Consider the following 18,746-nt stretch of genomic DNA (forward strand, 5'->3'; position numbering starts at 1 on the left):
TCCTGGAAACCTGAAGAGGGGCATGTCTTCAGCACCAGAGAGTGGATTTTCATTTCTACAGATGCAGGTAAGAAGCGAGAGGGTTTCTGGTCTTGAGCCAAAGAGGAACTACATTTTGTAAATGAAAGCAATGCACACTGGGCCTTTCAGTCTTAAGTTCGCCATGGGAATATTTGAATAAAATCAAACAATTTTGTGACTGACTTCATCTGAATGAGCACCAATGGGGTGCTAGAGACTGCCAAGGTTTTCTGTTGGGCAGAGGAGATCTTCAGTGGGCTTTTGGCTGTATAGCAGGGAAGATGAACGCCAGGTTAAATTGGCAGAGCATATATGTCTAGAGAAAGAACTGTAACAGACCACTCTTGGGGATTCAACCAAAAAATTCCCCCATTTCTTCAGCAGGTTCCAAGGATCCTGACTAGTGACCAAAGCTGTACTTAATGCAGAGGTGGTGCTCAGCCCTGCTATATGTATTTCCTCCCCCCAGTCAATGATCAATAGTTATTCAAATCCTGTGATCATTGTGGTTCCATTTTGGCTCCATATTCTGAAGTTTCCAGAACTGATTGAATTATCAGTATTGAATGCACTAGAGCTCTCTCACTAGGTGGAAATCTCGTCAGGCTGGAAGCTGAGAGACAGGCCCTGAAGAAAAAGGGATGAGTGTGAGTTCTGGTCTGGATTCATAAAAAAAATTTTCAGTCACTAAGTCCTGCTATCACGTTTTGAAACAAGTGTTTTCTGGTACTACGAAATAGGTATTTAATTAATCAAAACCGTCAGTTAATATTATTTTGGGACTTTTCCTTAATAGCCTGAAATAGGGCCTCAAGGTGGACTTTTTCAGATATTGGCAACTACTTCAATTAAGGGGTCTGTTAAAGTTCTCTGTTGTACTTTCCTTCCTTTCTTTTAAATTGTATTTTGAAGACCATTAGTTCAGACAGCAGGATCATAAGAGCATAAGTGCAATGCTGAGGCAGGCCAAGGTCCATCGAGCCCAGCATCCTGTCTTCAACAGTGGACAGGCTGGGTTGCAAGTACCCAGCAGATCCCCAATAGTTGATGTATTTCTTGTATCTCACACCCAGAGGTAAGTGATTTACACAGCATACTCTACACTTTCAAAGTGAAAGAACAATTATATTCCAAAAGTAAGAATTTAAACCAACTCCAAAAGCTTTCATTGCATAAGTCTTCATAACCTTTGTCTTAAGAAACCCAAATTAGCTCTGGTCCAAAAAATTGCCTTAAGCCCACCTGTTTCCAATCACAGTAGCTGAGTTAATTTCAAATATTCCTGGATGAAGAATCAAGCTGTTTCTGTGTTATGACATGAATCTGTAGCAAGATCACACAGAAACTGACTGCAGATAAAGGCCAACATCCAATCTGTCCTGTAAGATGTTTAGGGTTGTAGCATGCAGGTTACCCCCATGCCTTCTTGGAAGTACAATGTGGTTATTTCACTGCTGCTATGGGCTGAACCACCAGCCTGCATGTTACACCGAAGTTTCATTAACATCCTTTTGCCACTAGGAATCTACTGTGTTTATTCTGTGCCTTTTTCAATTATGTTACCATTTTTCTCTCCACCACCTCATTCCAGGATGGTATTCCATAAAAAAAAAATATTTCCCGATATTGTTCCTGAGTCTACCATTTTGGATCTTCCCATAATGATTTTTACTTACCTGATAACTCATTTCGGTTAGTCACATGCCAAACTAGATCAACCTGCTCCATGTATCCTGGATCAGTGGTTCGTAAGTATGAGGATATGTAATGCTGAGAATTTGCCTCCTTTTAAAAACTGATAGGGTAAGTCAGATTGGTGATGAGGAAGAAGTGATGTCAGAGGAAGGGAGGAAAAAAAAGGATTTGAAAACCCTAGTGTGGGTTGTAATTCGTTTTAGCATGGGTTTTTCCATGCTAACATAACCCTGGGATATAATAGGGGTGTTTAACATAGGGGGAAAAAAAATGTGAAACCTGTGCTAGGATTAGCATCTCTGCAGAGTAGTGATCTTATTAGCTATTACCCTTCAGTGCAGAGAGATGAGTTAGAGGAAAGACAGTTTTCTTAGCATTCAGACAGATTAATCCACACTAGTGAGTTATGCACCTCTACCAGCAGTTGGAGACAGAGCAAACGCTGGCATCATGGTATATATATACCCCTGCACTGATATCAGCCCACCAGTATTCTCTGTCTCAAGCAGATAGTGGATGTGCATCTCCCTACTGGGGCTTGCTTAAAAAAAAATTGTAGGAGAAAAGAAGGAAGTTAAGTTGCCTTATGCTCCCTCCCTCAGTTGAGTTTTCCTAAGGTGATATCTGCGGATCCCTCCCTCAGATGGCTTTTGCAGAGAATACTGGCAGGCTGATGTCACTGTAGGATTATATATACCGTGATGTCAGCTTTGCTCAATCTCTATCTACTGGTAGAGGTGTGGATTAACCTGTCCTCAGTAAAGAAAAGGAAATTATCAGGGAAGTAGTAATTTCTCCTTAGTGCTTTATTTTTTAAATTTAACTCCTGGGTCAGAGCGAGAGTTACGCTTCCTACTGTAGAGTATGCTAAGCGGGCAAAACTGCTCCCTCACCAAATTAAAAAAAAAATAATAGTGGCCAAGACCTAAATGCTCAACCCTCTCCTCCTGAACTCCCAAAGGTTGCAGAGAACACCAGCTGGAGGAGAAAAAGGCCTTACCACCACCTGCTCGGCTGCTGCCAATGCTGCTACAGTTAGCAGCTAGGCCAGCATTTCATATTCATTTATTCACTTCTCACTGACTGGTCAGAAGGGGACTAATCAGTGGCCAGGGAAGTGAATAAATTAACATTAAGTGGCAGTAGGCTGGGGTTCCTAACACAAGTAGGACAAGCAGGATGGTAGTCTTCTACCAGGAAATCTTCCAGACCTAGCTCCAGGAAGTCCTTTTACAGGCAGAGGACTCGCACACCTCGTGCTAGCTCCAGGGGTCTCTCCCGTCAACAGCAGGTGCCCCAGCCAGCTCCCCAGCAGGCTCCGGCTACTGGCTTTTGACTGGAGACGAGGGAGCACAGCCCAGCAAGATGAACCCCCTGATGCAGGATCCCCCAGTGGGAGGCAGACTTCTTTGCTTCATCCACCACTAGGCAGCCATCACCTCAGGCCATTGGGTCCTAACTCTAGTTCGCCAGGAGTATCGTCTCAATTTCAGAAGTATTCCAGGGGACTCTCCCCCATGTCCATTGAGGGGTTCGTCCGCCTAGCAGAACATACTTCCAACAGAGCTATCTACCTTTCTTGCAGCAGGAGCGGTAGAGCCTGTTCCTTGTCCTCAGCATTCAAGGTATTTCCTCACACCAAAGAAAATTGGGGGCTTATGCCCCATTCTCGATCTCGGGGCATTGAACAAGTTTCTCACAAGAAAAAAGTTCAAAATGGTTTCTCTGGGCACTTTTGATTCCCCTCCTCAAAAGAGGAGACTGGCTGTGCTCTCAATCTCAAAAACGCATGCGCCCGCATTGCCATCTTCCCCAAGCAAAGAAAGTACTTCAGCTCGTAGAGTTAGTGAGCGTCAGACCTTGGTCACGTACTTGCCATACATGAAGTTCTTTCATGATAGTGTGATCCTGGGTACGCAACCCAAGTTCCTGCCTAAGGTTGTGACTGATTTTCACATCAATCAGTCCATTGTTTTGCCCACATTCTTCCTGAGGCCTCATTCCCATCCAGGTGAATAGGCTTTCTATACGTTGGATTGCAAGAGGGCTCTAACTTTCTATTTGCCTGTAACTCGCTGTGTGTTTCAATCTACTCAGCCCTTTGTTTCTTTCAATGACAACATGTTAATTTTATGCTGATTGTAGTGCATATTAATGTAAGTAATTATTTTTAGTATAATTATTGTATTTAATTTTAGTACATATTTATACTGTTATTTATATTCTGATTTTAGCATTATCTTAGAGCTATACATCACTTAAATTGTTTTACTGCATTTATTGATTGTGATTTTACTGTTTTAAGTTTATTTATTGTAAACCGATATGATAGAATCCCGATATGTCGGTATATAAAAAGTAATAAACTATAAACAGGATGAGAACAGCGGTGGGCAAACAGACCTTATCTAACTGGCTATTAACAGCATCTCCTTCTGCTATGCACAAGCGGGCCTTCAGCTTGGAGGCCGAATCAAAGCTCACTCTGTGAGGGCCTTGGTGACATCGGTAGCCCATCTGTGGGACGTTCGCATTGCCAACATTTTCCAAGTAGAGATGTGGAGTTCACATTCGTTGCCCATTACTGCTTGGACATAGATGGTTGACAAGACACTGCCTTCGGCTAATCTGTCCTACGCAATCTCTTCCAGGTTTAAACCCAACTCTTCCTTCCTACATCCCCTGTTTGGAACCAGGCTGTCCCCCTACTGACCAACAGCACCGCAGTTGTGCCCATTGGCACCTTGTTTGGTAACTGTTGTTCTGGGTTGTTGCTGGGGTCAGCCTGGAGCTTGATATTCATCCATCTGTGAGGACTACCATCCTGCTTGTCCTAGGAGAAAGCTCAGTTGCTTACCTGTAACAGGTGTTCTCCTAGGACAGCAGGATGTTAGTCCTCAGGAATCCTGCCCACCACCCCGCAGAGTTGGGTTCTCCTGCGTTTTGTTGTTTTTATTTTTTTGCTTGTATTTTTCTCTGTTAGAAGATTGAAGGGGGACCTTGTGTGGACACGTGGATAGTGGCATGCTGGGCATGCTCAGTGTGCTAGTCAAAGCTTCTAGAAACTTTGACAAACGTTTTCGGTGCTGAGCTCCATCTGATGATTTCACCCATCTGTGAGGACTAACATCCTGCTGTCCTAGGATAACACCTGTTACAGGTACGCAACTGTTTTCTTAACCTCAAATGTTCCCTCTTCTTTCTGGCCTTTATCCCAGGACAAGCAGGATGATTGTCCTCAAATATGGGTGACATCATCAGATGGAGCCCTGGTACAGAAAACTTCTGTCAAGAGTTTCTAGAAACTTTTGGCTGGCACTGTGGGCCTACTGAGCATGCCCAGCATGCCATGATATTCTCAGCCACAGGGGTCTCCCTTCAGTCTCTCTTTTTTTTCCGCCTTGCTGTAGCAAAAGCAGTTCAGGAGGTCTGGAAAAAGAATTCCCTCATTTCTCAAGGGAAGAAAACTTTTTCATTCACATTTTCAGTCACATTTTTCTCATAATTGGGTCTCCCTTCGACTTAGTCTTGGTGAGCACATTTTTCAGATAGTTTTGATTGATTCCGGTCATCGACCGTTATTAAGCCATAACTTTATCATGGCATCGGGGTTTAAAAAATGTCCGGATTGCAACCGGACTATGTCTATTACTGACCCACATTATGTATGTGTTCTGTGCCTGGGATCAGGCCACGACATCCGGGCTTGCTCAACTTGTGCCCAGATGACACCGAAGGGCAGGTGTGCCCGTTTGGATAAGATGGAAGAATTGTTCAAAAAGATTCCATCGTCGACGTCATCCCCAAGAGTAACACCTCCCTTGGTAACTAAACATCAAGGTGAAACACGAGCCGACGACCGTCCGTCACCGGCACCATCGATATCATCGATAGCATAGTCTTCAGCATCAAAAAGTCATTGGGAAAAGAAGCAGCATCTCCATCGATCCATCGACCCAGCGGATGGTAAACCATCGATGTCAGGATCGAAATCCATCAAGCCGATCCCTAAGAAGGTTCGTGAACTAGAGCCAACTCCACCGGCTGTACACTAAGAACTGCGGCGCTCTCCACTGGGCTCGGTGTCAGAGGATGTGCCACCACGAATCAATGTGGAAGTGTCAATAGCACCAGCAGTACCTTCCCCCAGTGGCAGTGGACACTGCCCTGATTTCAAGGGAAGAAGTGACTACTTTAGTCCAACAGGCTGTTGTCGAGGCTCTGAGGAACCTACAGCCTCCGACAGTGCCATCGGTACCGGCATCGGCATTGGAACAGTCAATTTTTCAGCCTTTGCTGAATAGACTCGATGCCTTATTACAAACCTTTCCTCCGGCACCGATTCCATCGATGCAGCCATCGACGCCAATACACCCACCGGTGACTCCAGCCATCCCGGTTTCCAGATCATCGGAGGAGGACGGCGGAGACTCCGATTCTGCCCCAGGACCATCGGGGCTTCATCAACATCGAGTTCCGAAGACACCCTCGATGCCTTTCAAAGACACATCGATGCCAATCCATCCAGGTCCATTGGGGGGATACAAGGCATCGATTTCCACCAATGCCATCAAGGCCCATCGATGCCCTCACTTCCAACGATGCCAAAACACATCCCAACAAAATCTGTGTTTAAATCAAAGCATCATGTCCAAGCAGAGGACACTGACTCCACTTATCCTCAATATACACCTTGGAAGGATGTTGACACTGACACGGAGTCAGAGGAACTGCAATCAGAGCCCTCTCCACCAGAGGAGAGAGAGAAATCCCCTCCAGAAGATTTGTCATTTACAAGTTTTATCAAAGAAATGGCAGATACAATTCCCTTTGAATTGATCACAGAGGAGGATACTAGACATAAGGCTCTAGAAGTACTGCAGTTTGAGGATGCGCTGAAGGAAATTATGGCTATCCCAATCCATCAAGTCCTCTTGGAATTGCAACAACGAATGTGGGAACACCCCTGCTCAGTCCCAGCAGTGAATCGGAGAACAGATGCCACTTGTTTAGTGCAGCATGCACCAGGGTACCAGAAACCCCAACTACCTCACCATTCGGTAGTTGTAGAATCTGCTCAGAAGAAAGCTCGGAAACAAAAACCTCATTCTTCTGTCCCACCAGGGAAGGAGCAATGATTCTTGGACACCTTAGGGAAGAAGGTCTATCAAGGTTCCATGCTGGTAGCACATATTGCACCATACCAGCTGAATATGACACAATATCAAAGGAACTTATGGAAACAAGTACAGAGTATTGTGGACAACCTCCCACAACAACATCAACTAGCTTTTGGCTACATTAGTTGACAAAGGATTAGAATCTGGCAAACATGAGGTGAGAGCAGCTTATGACATGTTCGAAACATCAACTCATCTATCTGCCTCTGCAATAAATGCGAGAAGATGGGCCTGGCTCAAGGCTTCAGACCTCAGGCAGGAAGTCCAAGAAAGGCTTGCAGATCTCCCTTGTGTTGGTGACAATCTTTTCGGGGAAAAGATCCAAGCTACGGTATCTCAGCTGAAAGACCATCATGAGACTCTCCGACAGCTATCAAAATTGCCAGCAGATCAGACAGCTTCCCTAAGACTACCACCACGCAGAGACTCGAGGCGACCCTTCTACAGACCTAGAAGGTATTACCCTCCTGCCTCTTCAGCACGTCAATACCGTCCCTCACAGAGAGGACGTCCACGTCAGCTGAAGCAACAAAAGACCCAGCCACCACCCCAAACTGGACCAGCGGCGGGTTTTTGAACTGTGCCAAGAGAACAGCAGCCTCTTTCTCAACCCTATACCCTCCCTACCAGTCGGAGGTCGACTTCATTATTTCCAACATTAATGGAGTCTCATCACAAAAGACCAATGGGTATTAGCCATACTAAATCGGGGATATCGTCTAAAATTCAACACGATACCCCCGCATTTTCCTTCTATTCCACTTTGGTCAAACATACACATCACACCTCAACTCCAAGTAGAACTCTCTACTTTGCTGACTGCCAGGGCTATCGAACCAGTGCCCCGGTCTCAACAAGGCAAGGGGTTCTACTCCCGCTATTTCCTCATTCCAAAGAAAACAGGCAGCCGTCACCGTATCTTAGACCTCCGAAATCTCAACAAATTTCTACACAAAGAAAAGTTTCGGATGGTCTCTGGGAACCATCCTTCTGTTACTTCAAAAGGAAGATTGGCTCTGTTCTCTGGATCTTCAAGACACTTATGCGCACATACCAATTTCCACATAACATCGCAAGTACCTACGATTCGTAGTGGGAAAGAGTCATTACCAGTATGGAGTCCTACCATTCGGACTGGCATCTGCTCCTCGAGTATTCACAAAATGCCTAGCAGTAGTGGCCGCACATTTAAGAAAAAACAGCATTCATGTTTTTCCATACCTAGACGATTGGCTAATCAGAAGTCCATCCAGGCAGGGAGTTCTCTCTGCCTTGAAAACCACAATAACACTATTGCACCTTCTGGGATTTCTCATCAATTACCCAAAATCCCACATCGAGCCGTCTCAACTCCTCACATTCATCGGAGCAGACCTCAACACCACAGTGGCGAAAGCTTCCCTTCCAAGCGACCGTACTGACAATCTGGCATGCTTAGCGAACATTGTAATTCATCACCAGTTCGCATCCGCCCAACAAATCCTAGTTCTCCTAGGACACATGGCCTCGACAGTACATGTCACTCCTATGGCAAAGTTAGCCATGAGAAGAACTCAATGGACTTTGAAATCTAAATGGCTACAAGCTTTCCAACCACTGTCGTACACAATTCAAATCACCGACCAGTTAACATCTGTCGCTCCACTGGTGGACAAATCAAACAGCATTGAAAAGCCGGTCTCCCATTCCAACAGGCAAATCCGCAAGTCATTCTGACTACAGATGCCTCCAACGTTGGATGGGGAGCTCACGTCAACAACCTTTAAACACAAGGGACGTGGACTACGCTCGAAAAACAGTATCAAATAAACTTCTTGGAACTTCGAGCGATGAGATATGCCCTTTATGCCTTCAAAGACTGCCTCTCAAACAAAACTGTGCTGATACAGACAGACAACACAGTAGCAATGTGATATATAAACAAACAAGGAGGCACAGGTTCTTATCTGCTATACCAGGAAGCAGTACAGATTTGGGCTTGGGCTCTAGAGCATTCCATACATCTCTGAGCAACTTATCTGGCGGGCATCAAGAACATCCTAGCGGATGATCTCAGTCGACATTTCAATCCCCACGAATGGTCGCTGGACCCAAGTGTAGCGAGCAAAATCTTTCAACACTGGGATCGCCCAACCATAGACCTCTTTGCGTCCACACTGAACCACAAAGTGGAAAAGTTCTGCTTCCTCCATGGACGTCGACAAACAGTCCCCAGGGACGCATTTGCTCGCCCCTGGAACACAGGTCTTCTATATGCATATCCTCCAATTCTGCTCATAGCGAAAACTCTCGTGAAGCTACAACAAGATAGAGGGGCAATGATTCTCATAGCCCCGTACTGGCCTTGACAAGTATGGTTTCCCATACTCCTCGACCTCTCGATCTCACAACCAATCCGCCTAGGCACAGAGCCCACTCTCATCACTCAGAATCAGGGCAAGTTGTGTCATCCCAACCTGACAACTCTTGCCCTAACAGCTTGGATGTTGAAAGCTTAATTCTGCAACTACTTAATCTTTCAACACAAGTTTCTCAAGTTCTAGTAGCTTCATGAAAGCCTTCCACACACAAATCCTACCACTTTAAGTGGACTAGATTTACAAAATGGTGCACACAAAAGGATATAGAACCTTTCTCTTGCCCCACTTCTTCTTTACTAGATTACCTATACCACCTGTCTGATTCTGGTCTCCAGAAATCCTCTGTAAGGGTACACCTAAGCGCCATAGCGGCATACCACAAAGGAATAGAGGATGCTCCAATAACAGAACAACCCCTAGTAAGTAGGTTCATGAGAGGCTTACTTCACCTCAAACCTCCCATTCGACCACCGGTCACTGAATGGGACCTGAATTTAGTACTAACAACCTCATGCGCTCACCGTTCGAGCCTCTACAATCTTATGAAGAAAAATTCCTTACATGGAAAGTGCTTTTCTTAGTAGCCATTACATCGGCTAGAAAGGTCAGTGAGTTACAAGCTCTTGTCACATACTCACCTTACACACACGGGACAGAGTAGTCCTTCGCACTCACCCCAAATTCTTACCAAAAGTACTAACAGACTTTCATATCAATCAGTCAATAGTCTTGCCTACGTTCTTTCCAAGACCTCACTCTCACCAGGGAGAGAGAGTCTTACACACCTTGGACTGTAAACGTGCATTAGCTTTTTACCTGAACCGCACGGTGGTCCATAGGAAATTCACCCAACTCTTTGTTTCTTTCGACAAAAATAAACCAGGAGTTGCGGTAGGAAAACAGACTCTCTCCAACTGGCTAGCAGACTGTATTGAATTCTGTCATGAAAAAGCAAAAATTCCTCTCCAGGGGCGAGTAAAAGCACATTCATTAAGGGCTATGTCCACATCAGTAGCACACTATCGTTCAGTGCCCATTCTAAACATATGTAAATCTGCAACATGGAGTTCCCTTCACACCTTTGCAGCTCATTATTGTCTGGACAAAGAAGGACAACAAGATTCGGCCTTTGGACATTCTGTCTTAAAGAACTTATTTCCAGTGTGACTCCAACTCCTTGTACATCCATCCTGCTGTGATTTCAGGCTGCCTCATTCTTTCCAGCAGTACACCAGTTGTGCTCGTTGCACAGGTTGTATGCTGTTGGTACAATATAAGAATTGACTCAGCCTGTAGCTTGCTAATCACCCATATGTGAGGACTTTCATCCTGCTTGTCCTGGGATAAAGCAAAATTGCTTACCTTGTAATAGGTGTTATCCCAGGACAGCAGTATGTAGTCCTCACAGAACCCACCCGCCACCCCGTGGAGTTGGGTCCGATATGTTTTATTTTTTTAGCTCACGCATATTGCTACAAACGAGACTGAAGGGAGACCCCTGTGGCTGAGAATATCATGGTATGCTGGGCATGCTCAGTAGGCCCACAGTGCCAGCCAAAAGTTTCTAGAAACTCTTGACAGACGTTTTCCGTACCAGGGCTCCATCTGATGATGTCACCCATATGTGAGGACTACATCCTGCTGTCCTGGGATAAACACCCATTACGAGGTAAGCAATTTTGCTTTCTCACTGCTTTTCTTTGTTTCTGCCCCTTGGCCCATCTGCCTTTGCACCTCAAGGATAAAACTGAATGGCATTTTCTTTCTATTGGACTACAATAAAATATGAGAGGGTTAGACAGCAGCCATCTTTAAAGACCACTCGATTTTGATATTTCAAATTTTTTTTAAATTAAGTTTTAGGCCTTTTTTTTTTTTACACCCCCTTTTTTTTTTTTAACACTCCTTTTTTTTTTTAGTGTGGATTTGCTCATTAATGGCACACAAATTGCCCATAAGCAAAATCACCCTTTTTATATTTAACATGCTTTTTGTTTTTTGTGTGTCACACTAACTGCATCCTCGCAGGGCCACAGTTGTTTACTGTGTAAGTGAAGTAAAGCCGCTCGCTAACATTTTTCTTTGATTATTAGTACATGTTTAAATTACATCGGCCACTAAAAGTGTTGCTTATTTCAGCCCAGCAGGTGGTGCTGTAACCATGTGGTCTCGTCTCTGTGTATGACTGACAAAACTGAGTCATTCAATAAGCAACTCTCTATTTTTACACACTAAAAGAAATGGCCAGAAAACGCAAGTCCCTGCTGTAGTTCTGCCATGTTTGTAACAAACATTTGCAGAATGCTTAAGCTAAAAAATAACTCTGCTCAAAGCTTTATTCATTCTAAATTACCTTTACTGTATCTAGTTACCATACAGAAGGAGAGCTATTTATCTTTGATTGGAGTGTTTAGGTTGAGAAGACCTTGATGTGGTTAATAGCATGCACAAACCAGCAAAAACAAATCCCCCTGCTGGTAGGCTGAGAGCCTCTGCGAGACTGAAGCAGTTCCCCTGACGTTACTGTGGAACTGTGCCACATGATGCACCGATCAGCACAGAATTCAGTTTGATAAGATTTTGAGTTGTCTGTTCTATTCTGCCCCGCCCCTCCAAGAAGTGCATTTTACCTGTAATATAGGGACAATAAAATAGAAATCTTCCACAGCTATACAAGCTGGACAGTATACAATGTTTTGCCAGTTGGGACTTGACTTATCAACTATGTACAAAGGTGTTGGACTCTTGCTTTCTCATATTTTTATGTACATGTATGACACTCTGGTATGTTTTTGTTTAAAACAAAAAAAAAACTGGGACAACATAGACATTGTTTCACCTCCTGGAAATGAGAAATGTCATGGAAGACTGGAAAAACCCCCCCAAACATCCATTCAGGTCTTCTCTGAACATAAAGAGGAATATTTTCAAAGTTTTGACATAAATAACACCCAAAACAAATTATACTTTTGGTATAATTTTGACAGTGGTCATTTTAAAATTCTGTAGATACATAAATTATTTATGATATGAAGCTATTTGTTTTTTGTTAAAAAGGAGAGCTTATTTAATATTTTCATGCTCATAGATGAGTGAAAAGAAAGTGACTAAAATGTTTCTAAATGAAATGTTGATTTTCTACAGAAACACTCTACAAATAGTGAATTAGTATCTTAGTAGATCAAACATAAATACATTGATCAAGAAAACCACTCATGATTGTCCTACTGAATGCAAAAATTATTTTACCTTCCACGAAAATGACTTAAGATTAGTGCACTTAGACCTGAAAAGAGGCTGTACTTTTCCTGTTCTGAAACATTAATTTTAAACTGATTTTCTAAGTTAGAATTGTGCAGCACTTTGCTGTAATAAAATTCTAAAAAGCCTTCAGTCTCGAAGAAACTCCCAAGAAGTGAAAACAGGAGGCTTTGATGGGGCAGCAGATTGCCTCAGAATATTTCTGAGAGAAAGCAAAACCCATTTGGCCATGCTGAGATCCTTTATTTTGGGTAAAAAATGAAATGCATTTTATGTGAGGTGGTTTACTCACAGGGGAGTTGCAATTTTTCAAAATATAGCACAAAGCGGATGCTGATTTTTTTTTCTCATAGGCCTCTATTCTGCAAAATTCCCAGGTCACATAAATGGTTGAATATCTGAACATGGCCTGCCCACAACACTTTTTTTTTTCCTCCTGCTATAAAATAGATTTTTAAATTGGCTTCTGGGGGTATTCACCTCTACTCATTGGGATTTATTGGTATGTAAGAGCTCTTGTTGGCAGATATTACTTCATAATTGCCCTTGCTGTATTATATGTTCTGTTCTTAGGCTTGGAACATTTAACTATTAATGCACGTAATCATCTCATGATGTCTGCTGCTCCCTATTAGCTGCATCTAATAGCTACGATGTTGTTCAAGTGCAAGATCCTTTCTAAACAGTTAATTTCTTGACGTATGTTTTGTTTTTTAAAGATCAAGTGCAGTCCTAGTTTTTTTTGTTTTTTTTTAGTCTTATCACAGAGGAAGGCAAGCTACAGTCTCAGTCATGGGAAAAGTGTGTCACGTTTGGCTTGCCCCGCAGACTTGGATTGGGCCCTAGTGTGGTCCTTCAGCCCAACAGTTTGCCCATTACCTGCTCTATTATCACAGCTTGGTAGAAAGTAAATGGACTCACAATGGAGATGATGGAGGCAAAAGGAGAAACAAAATTTTAAAAAAAGCGTGGGCTTAAGCACAGAGGACCTTTTGGCTGTGAAGCAAAGAAGGGGAAAGCCAGACACCAGCTGTGAGCTAGGGCATTGCTAAAGCAGACATTGGAAAACGCACTTCCTTGCTCACCTCAGGTGAGGGCATTTTCAGTTTTTCCTGCTTTCTGACACAGCTAGGAAGTGGCAGAAAGGGGCAGTGAAAAACACCCCACTGCAGTGACAGAAATCGGCAACAGGTTAGAGTGGGGGGGCCACAGAAAATGAGTCACTGGAAGAGTCAGACAACAGGGAAGGACCCCTGCCAGCACCAGGAACCACCCCCTGTCCTGAAGGGAGGAAGAAGAGAGAAGGGGGAGGAGAAAAAGAGGACTGTACCTGAGTTGGGGGATGTGGAGGAGAGAGACAGGGCTGTACTTGGGGGGTGCTTCACACTCCCCAGGGAAGAAATGCATCACAGTTATCCTCCTGGTTCTAAAGCAGGGCTTCCCAAACTTTTAGCCCATGTGACCCCCATTTTAGTACTTGAAAATTCACATGACCCCAGAGGACAACCAAACCTAATTAGCGGGGGTGTGGTTTGCCTCCAACAATCCCTCCACTCACATTCCTGCACTCCAACTGATCCCCTCTCTCAATCTCCATCCCCCTCCAGCAGATCCCCCTCTTACATCCCCCAGCTCCTCCACCCTTCTCAGCCTAGCCTCTCGCTCACCCACTCCAGCTTTATACATACTCCCCATTGAACCTCTCTCACCTCCAAGCCATTTTTGTAACCCCTAATTGATCATCTGTCATCCCCCTTCCTCTCTCTTTTCTCACCCCCCCCCCCCAGTTGATACTCTCACCCTTAGCTCCTCTCTTGCATCCCCCCTCTCACCTTCCACAGCCAATCCCTCTCCCATTGATCCAACCCTTCCTGTATCTGATCCCTCCCTTCAAACAGCCCCCATCCAAACATCCCCTTGACTAGGATCAGCAGCAACATTTTCCTTTGGGCCTCAGGCGATAAGTGGATGACAACTGGTAGGAAGAGCGAGCAGGCTGACGACAGGGGCAACATTTTTCTCTTAGGTAAGGCCAGTGATGGGAGAGGATAGAGAAGAGGTGACAACCTGCACAGACCTGTGCGCACACTGCCCACTCTTCCCCAATGGCAGGTCGAATGCCTGATGTTGATCTGCAGCTGGCAGCAGCATTAGTAATGAAAGTCAGCGCAGGATCTGGGAGCCAGTAAAAGCTCACGGGCCCTGCAGTGGCCCCAGTCCCTCCTCACACATGGCTTCCTGTTAAGGTGGAAACTCAAGCGAGGGCGGGCCCATTGCAGGACCGGAGAAAGCAGGCTAGCTCAGAGATCCCCTGCTGCTTTCCACTACTTCTGCTGCTGGTGATGGCTGGAGAGGGGCTGCCCTTTGAGGCATTTGTGACACCGGCTGAAGGTTTTGTGACCCCATTTGGGGTCCTGACCCACAGTTTTGGAAGCTCTGTTCTAAAGTAAATGGACAAAGATGGGCCTTACTGTTTTAATCTGCCATCATAATCTGTTTCTCTGTTAACACGTTGGGGCCAATGCAAAACAATCTCCTTGAAAGCGGGCACTGAGTGTTCAGCGCCTGCTTTCCTAACGCACCCCCAGGCACCTCTCCTGGGGGCGCCATGCAATATTCAAATTAGGGGGGGTCGCATGGTCAAGGAGCCTGCGAGCGGTCAGCCATCCACAGGTTAGGGAAACTGACGCCAAATTTATCAGCATCCGTCTTCCTAATTGGCGCACAGCCAGGGGTTTGGGAAACGGACGCTTGTTAACTGAGTCTCTGTTTCCTGTACCCAACTGCAGGCATTTTTTGTTTTTAAACTTTTTTGAAGATTTTGTTCCTCCTACTTAAAATCGCAACAACATTAAGTAAGAAGATGTACAGAAAAGCAGTATTTTCTGCTTTTCTGTACACATTTTGGGAGTGCTCAGCAGTTAACGCTTGCTCCAGGCAGGCGTTAATTTCTGTGCGCAAAAATGTGCGTATTGGGGCACATATTTATTTATTTTTTTTTGCATTGGGAGTGAATAGCTAATAGCCTTATTCACATGCCTTTGCATGGGATGAGCGCTATTCGTTTTGCCGCACCTTGGACAGCAAATTACATACTGGGATTAGGTAGCGCCTACACAACTGTGGGTTAAACAGTGCGCTTGGCTGAGCACATTGTATTGCATCAGCCCCATTGTATAGAAACTAAAATATGCATAAATTCTTCAAGGACAAATAAGGTACTTCAGTGCTTGCAGATGGGTGATGTCAAGCAGGTTGAAGCAAGAGAGGGCTTTTTGGGGTTTTTTTCTGTTCTTGGTTTGCTCCACTGCGGAAAACAGAATTTTTTTTTCATTATTTTCTATGATTTTGTGCTAATTTTGGTTGCAGGTGCCTATCTCTTTGGTCTGTACTTTAGGTCTAGTCAGGTTTTTGTTTTTTTTTTAAACCATTCTGTTTGAGTCACATAGCAGCCAATCACAATATAATGAAACAATACAGAAGTATAAAGCTAATACACTATCTGAAGGCTTAACATATGCCCTAAAAAATCTTTTTGAAAACAACCTTCTCACCCTCAGACAGACAGACAGACACACACTCTCTCTCTCTCTCTCTCTCTCAGCCCGCCCCCCCGGTCCTCATAGAAAAGCATTGACCATATTCTGACAGTAATGAACCAGAACAAAAATAAAGTAAGTAGACAAGCAGATTAGTTAATCTCATGGACATTGGACCACAGATTTAAAAAAACAAAAAACAAAAGCCCTCTTAATAAAATCATTTAATGACGGTAAGTTAGACTTTGTTTTCTGATCAATTCCAAGAGTGCTGTTTGTTTGGAAATTGCTGCATAAGTTGTTTCCATATCTTAAAAACAAGAAGCCTGTCACCCACATAAGGATAACCTTTTTAGCCAGGAGTGGAGGAGCAGCCTACTAGCCTAGTGGGTTAGCACAGTGGGCTAAGAACCCAGGTTTCCCTAGTTGAAATCCCACTGCCACTCCTTGTGACTTTGGGCAAGTCACTTTACCCTCCATTGCCTCAGGTACAAACTTAGATTGTAAGCCCTCTGGGGCTAGGGAAATACCTAAAGTACCTGAATGTAATCCACTTTGAAGCGCTGAAAAAAGTGCAAAAAGCAGAATATAAATCTAAATAAATAAATAAAAGGGAAACATAAAAAAAATGTGTGCCCCCACTTATCAATTGTAGATTTCTTTCAAATAGATGCAGATAAATCATCTTACCAGATCATTCAATCGTACAGTCCAAAATTTAGCCCAAATACACATCTGCTGCATCTATTTTTACTGGAGTGGTTTACAGGCCTCCGAGTCAAAGCGGAAGAACTAGACAGAGAGCTAATTGAAGACATCTAAAAGGTGGGAAAGAAGGGAGCAGTGTTGATTGTTGGAGATTTTAATCTGCCGGATGTAGACTGGAGAATCCCTTCCTTGGAATCTAACAGAAGTAGAGAGATAGTGGATGCCCTGCAAGGGGCTTTGTTCAAACAAATGGTGCTCACTAATGGGGATAGGGTCTCTAATGTCCAGGTGGGTGCCCACCTCAGCACCAGTGATCATCAAACGGTTTGGTTTGATATCTCAAATAGGATACGGAGAAGTCGCACGAAGACCCAGGGTTTTGAATTTCAAAAATACGGATTTTGTTGAAATGGGGATGTACCTGGAGGGAGAACTAGAAGACTGGGAGAAAATGAGAGAGAGGTAGAACAACAGTGGGCTAAACTAAAAAGAGCAATTATAAAGGCAAATAATCTATATGTTCGAAAAGTAAACAAAAGCAAGAGAAATAAGAAACCAATCTGGTTTTCAAAGGAAGTGGCTGATAAAATAAAAGCAAAAAGAACTGTTCAATAAATATAAATGATCCCAAAAGAGGAACACAATTAAGAATATCTTTGAAACTGAGGGAGACAAAGAAACCAATCAAGAAAGCAAAAAGCCAGGCAGAAAGAATTGGCAAAGAGGTAAACTGAGGTGACAAAACATTTTTCAAATACATCAGAGAAAGGAGAAAGGTCTGAAGTGGGATAGTGAAATTGAAAGGTGAAAAGGATCAATGTGTGGAGAGAGACGAAGAAAAGGCAGAAATATTAAACAAATACTTCAGTTCGGTGTTCACTAAAGAAGATCCTGGAGAAGGACTGTCGCTACTTAACAAGACATTGGGGGGGGGGAGGGGCGGAATAGTCGAAACTCCATTTACAGTAGAGAATGTATGGGAAGAGCTCAGAAAACTGAAAGTGGACAAAGCCATGGGGCCTGATGAGGTTCATCCCAACATACTGAAGGAGCTCAGAGATGTCCTGGAGGGTCAGCTGCACGACCTGTTCAATAGATCCCTGGAAACGGGAATGGTGCCGAGTGACTGGAGAAGAGCAGTGGTAGTCCCGCTTCACAAGAGTGGGAACAGAGAGGAGTTATGCGCGTAAATGTAACATACTATTGTAGCAATTTTCAAAACCCATATACTTGCATCAAGTGTGTTTACGCAAGTAAATCCTATGGACAATTCAATGGCAATATATAAGGAGTGGTGAACACTGTTCTCGAGAGCCCCAAAAAGGCCAGGTATTCAGGATATCCACCACGAATATCCATAAGATAGGTTTGCATACAATGGAGGCAGAGCGTGCAAATCTATCTCATACATATTCGTGGTGAATATCCTGAAAACCTGGCCTGTTTGTGGTTCTCGAGGCCCGGGAGTTGGCCCACCCCTGTCATATATTGTAGCAATTTTCAAAAGTCCACTTGCTTGAGTAAAGTGCCTTTACACGTATAAACCTAATTTTGAGTGAGTAAATGCATTTTAAAAATCAGATCCTAAGTGCTCAAGGACTCGCAACATTTGCTTCCTGAAGTTGCTACTGTTGCAAGGCTGGTACCAGTATGGAGGGCCATGGTGTCGATGAGGGGGGCGGGGGACGTGGTAAAGCTGGCCTTGATCTTTCCGTAGGAAAAGGCAGTGCTGCAAGTATAGAAACAGGCCCTAGATAGCTTTGATTTTTTAATTTTCCAAGGACTCGTTTACTCTCACCTTATGAAATGCTAAAAAAAAAATATATATATATTAATATGAGATTGGAGTATATATGGAAGATTTGATTTCTAATGTTTATTAACTTCCAAGAAGTAGAAACGATGTTAATCAGGTTGAAGGTGCAGTAGATCAGTTAACTATTGTTGAGCCAGACACCCTCTTTGGATGGTATTGCCGGGGA

Source organism: Rhinatrema bivittatum, chromosome 4 (assembly GCF_901001135.1).
Source record: "Rhinatrema bivittatum chromosome 4, aRhiBiv1.1, whole genome shotgun sequence".
NCBI lineage: Eukaryota > Metazoa > Chordata > Amphibia > Gymnophiona > Rhinatrematidae > Rhinatrema > Rhinatrema bivittatum.